The following is a 4923-nucleotide window of genomic DNA, read 5'->3' on the forward strand; positions in this document are numbered from 1 at the left end:
CCATGGCAGGATTGGAGGTTGATGATGCTTCTCGTAATATGCCACACTCTCCTCGCACCAAGGGTATCATACAACACTTTGTAAGGCTAGTGAAGACGCACACGGAAGGTCTTGATAATGACATGCAGGTGACGAATGAAAAGATGGGGCAATTGGAGGCCACACAGATCGACACGAACACCAAACTTGCAAATGTGGAAATGACAGTTGCTCATATTGACAAGAGCCTTGTCGCACTCTTGAGGCGGTTTGATGAGATGCATGCTAATATCAATGGTGGGCGTGATGAGGGCGCCGAAGGTAACTGGGATGACTATGTTGCTGATACTGAACAAGATGACCAAGAAGCACCTAATCGCCGGCGACTACGTACTAACCGTAGAGGTATGGGTGGTTTTCACCGACGTGAGGTACATGGTAATGATGATGCTTTTAGTAAGGTTAAATTTAAAATACCTCCTTTTGATGGTAAATATGACCCTGATGCTTACATTACTTGGGAGATTGCGGTTGATCAAAAGTTTGCATGCCATGAATTTCCTGAGAATGTGCGGGTTAGAGCTGCTACTAGTGAGTTTACTGAATTTGCTTCTGTTTGGTGGATAGAACATGGTAAGAAGAATCCTAATAACATGCCACAAACTTGGGATGCGTTGAAACGGGTCATGCGGGCTAGATTTGTTCCTTCTTATTATGCACGTGATATGTTAAACAAGTTGCAACAATTGAGACAGGGTACTAAAAGTGTAGAAGAATATTATCAGGAATTACAAATGGGTATGCTGCGTTGTAACATAGAGGAGGGTGAGGAATCTGCTATGGCTAGATTTTTGGGCGGGTTAAATAGGGAAATTCAGGACATCCTTGCTTATAAAGATTATGCTAATGTAACCCGATTGTTTCATCTTGCTTGCAAAGCTGAAAGGGAAGTGCAGGGACGACGTGCTAGTGCAAGGTCTAATGTTTCTGCAGGAAAATCTACACCATGGCAACAGCGCACGACTACATCCATGACCGGCCGTACACTAGCACCAACTCCCTCGCCAAGTCGACCAGCACCCCCGCCTTCCTCCAGCGACAAACCACGTGCATCTTCCACAAATTCAGCAACCAAATCTGCCCAGAAACCCGCAGGTAGTGCCTCTTCAGTAGCTTCCACAGGTAGAACAAGAGATGTTCTGTGTTATCGATGCAAGGGCTATGGACACGTGCAGCGTGATTGTCCTAATCAGCGTGTTTTGGTGGTAAAAGACGATGGTGGGTATTCCTCTGCTAGTGATTTGGATGAAGCTACACTTGCTTTGCTTGCGGCTGATGATGTAGGCACTAAGGAACCACCCGAAGAACAGATTGGTGCAGATGATGCAGAGCATTATGAGAGCCTCATTGTACAGCGTGTGCTTAGTGCACAAATGGAGAAGGCAGAGCAGAATCAGCGACATACGTTGTTTCAAACAAAGTGTGTCATTAAGGAGCGTTCATGTCGTTTGATCATTGATGGAGGTAGCTGCAACAACTTGGCTAGCAGCGACATGGTGGAGAAGCTTGCACTTACGACCAAACCGCACCCGCATCCATATCACATTCAATGGCTCAACAATAGTGGTAAGGTCAAGGTAACCAAGCTGGTACGAATTAATTTTGCTATTGGTTCATATCGTGATGTTGTTGACTGTGATGTTGTGCCTATGGATGCTTGTAATATTCTGCTAGGTAGACCATGGCAATTTGATTCAGATTGTATGCATCATGGTAGATCAAATCAATATTCTCTCATACACCATGATAAGAAAATTATTTTGCTTCCCATGTCCCCTGAGGCTATTGTGCGTGATGATGTTGCTAAAGCTACCAAAGCTAAAACTGAGAACAACAAGAATATTAAAGTTGTTGGTAATAACAAAGATGGGATAAAATTGAAAGGACATTGCTTGCTTGCAACAAAAACTGATGTTAATGAATTATTTGCTTCCACTACTGTTGCCTACGCCTTGGTATGCAAGGATGCTTTGATTTCAATTCAAGATATGCAGCATTCTTTGCCTCCTGTTATTACTAACATTTTGCAGGAGTATTCTGATGTATTTCAAAGTGAGATACCAGAGGGGCTGCCACCTATACGAGGGATTGAGCACCAAATTGATCTTATTCCTGGTGCATCTTTGCCGAATCGTGCGCCATATAGGACAAATCCAGAGGAAACAAAAGAAATTCAGCGACAAGTGCAAGAACTACTCGAGAAAGGTTACATGCGTGAGTCTCTTAGTCCGTGTGCTGTTCCGGTTATTTTAGTGCCTAAAAAAGATGGAACATGGCGTATGTGTGTTGATTGTAGGGCTATTAATAATATCACGATACGTTATCGACACCCTATTCCACGTTTAGATGATATGCTTGATGAATTGAGTGGTGCCATTGTCTTTTCTAAAGTTGATTTGCGTAGTGGGTACCACCAGATTCGTATGAAATTGGGAGATGAATGGAAAACTGCTTTCAAAACTAAGTTCGGATTGTATGAGTGGTTAGTCATGCCTTTTGGGTTAACTAATGCACCTAGCACTTTCATGAGATTAATGAACGAGGTTTTGCGTGCCTTCATTGGAAAATTTGTGGTAGTATACTTTGATGACATATTGATCTACAGCAAATCTATGGATGAACATGTTGATCACATGCGTGCTGTTTTTAATGCTTTACGAGATGCACGTTTATTTGGTAACCTTGAGAAGTGCACATTTTGCACCGATCGAGTTTCGTTTCTTGGTTATGTTGTGACTCCACAGGGAATTGAGGTTGATCAAGCCAAGGTAGAAGCGATACATGGATGGCCTATGCCAAAGACTATCACACAGGTGCGGAGTTTCCTAGGACTTGCTGGCTTCTATCGCCGTTTTGTGAAGGACTTTAGCACCATTGCTGCACCTTTGAATGAGCTTACGAAGAAGGGAGTGCATTTTAGTTGGGGCAAAGTACAAGAGCACGCTTTCAACGTGCTGAAAGATAAGTTGACACATGCACCTCTCCTCCAACTTCCTGATTTTAATAAGACTTTTGAGCTTGAATGTGATGCTAGTGGAATTGGATTGGGTGGTGTTTTGTTACAAGAAGGCAAACCTGTTGCATATTTTAGTGAAAAATTGAGTGGGTCTGTTCTAAATTATTCTACTTATGATAAGGAATTATATGCTCTTGTGCGAACATTAGAAACATGGCAGCATTATTTGTGGCCCAAAGAGTTTGTTATTCATTCTGATCATGAATCTTTGAAACATATTCGTAGTCAAGGAAAACTGAACCGTAGACATGCTAAGTGGGTTGAATTTATCGAATCGTTTCCTTATGTTATTAAGCACAAGAAAGGAAAAGAGAATATCATTGCTGACGCTTTGTCTAGGAGATATACTTTGCTGAATCAACTTGACTACAAAATCTTTGGATTAGAGACGATTAAAGACCAATATGTTCATGATGCTGATTTTAAAGATGTGTTGCTGCATTGTAAAGATGGGAAAGGATGGAACAAATATATCGTTAGTGATGGGTTTGTGTTTAGAGCTAACAAGCTATGCATTCCAGCTAGCTCCGTTCGTTTGTTGTTGTTACAGGAAGCACATGGAGGTGGCTTAATGGGACATTTTGGAGCAAAGAAAACGGAGGACATACTTGCTGGTCATTTCTTTTGGCCCAAGATGAGAAGAGATGTGGTGAGATTGGTTGCTCGTTGCACGACATGCCAAAAGGCGAAGTCACGGTTAAATCCACACGGTTTGTATTTGCCTCTACCCGTTCCTAGTGCTCCTTGGGAAGATATTTCTATGGATTTTGTGCTGGGATTGCCTAGGACTAGGAAGGGACGTGATAGTGTGTTTGTGGTTGTTGATAGATTTTCTAAGATGGCACATTTCATACCATGTCATAAAACTGACGATGCTACTCATATTGCTGATTTGTTCTTTCGTGAAATTGTTCGCTTGCATGGTGTGCCCAACACAATCGTTTCTGATCGTGATGCTAAATTTCTTAGTCATTTTTGGAGGACTTTGTGGGCAAAATTGGGGACTAAGCTTTTATTTTCTACTACATGTCATCCTCAAACTGATGGTCAAACTAAAGTTGTGAATAGAACTTTGTCTACTATGTTAAGGGCAGTTCTAAAGAAGAATATTAAGATGTGGGAGGACTGTTTGCCTCATATTGAATTTGCTTATAATCGATCATTGCATTCTACTACAAAGATGTGCCCATTTCAGATTGTATATGGTTTGTTACCTCGTGCTCCTATTGATTTAATGCCTTTGCCATCTTCTGAAAAACTAAATTTTGATGCTACTAGGCGTGCTGAATTGATGTTAAAACTGCACGAAACTACTAAAGAAAACATAGAGCGTATGAATGCTAGATATAAGTTTGCTAGTGATAAAGGTAGAAAGGAAATAAATTTTGAACCTGGAGATTTAGTTTGGTTGCATTTGAGAAAGGAAAGGTTTCCTGAATTACGAAAATCTAAATTGTTGCCTCGAGCCGATGGACCGTTTAAAGTGCTAGAGAAAATTAACGACAATGCATATAGGCTAGATCTACCTGCAGACTTTGGGGTTAGCCCCACATTTAACATTGCAGATTTAAAGCCCTACTTGGGAGAGGAAGTTGAGCTTGAGTCGAGGACGACTCAAATGCAAGAAGGGGAGAATGATGAAGACATCCACACTACTGATGCATCTATACCAATACAAGTACCAATTTCTGGTCCCATTACTCGCGCTCGTGCTCGTCAACTCAACCATCAGGTGATTACACTCTTGAGTTCATGTCCATCATATTTAGACCATGGAGACCCGTGCACTCTTGTTTTGCTTAGGAATCAGGGAGAAGACCGAAAGGGAAAAGGATTTGAACATGCTGGATTCGGACTGCAGAAGAACA

This window comes from Zea mays, chromosome 2 (assembly GCF_902167145.1).
Source record: "Zea mays cultivar B73 chromosome 2, Zm-B73-REFERENCE-NAM-5.0, whole genome shotgun sequence".
Lineage (NCBI taxonomy): Eukaryota > Viridiplantae > Streptophyta > Magnoliopsida > Poales > Poaceae > Zea > Zea mays.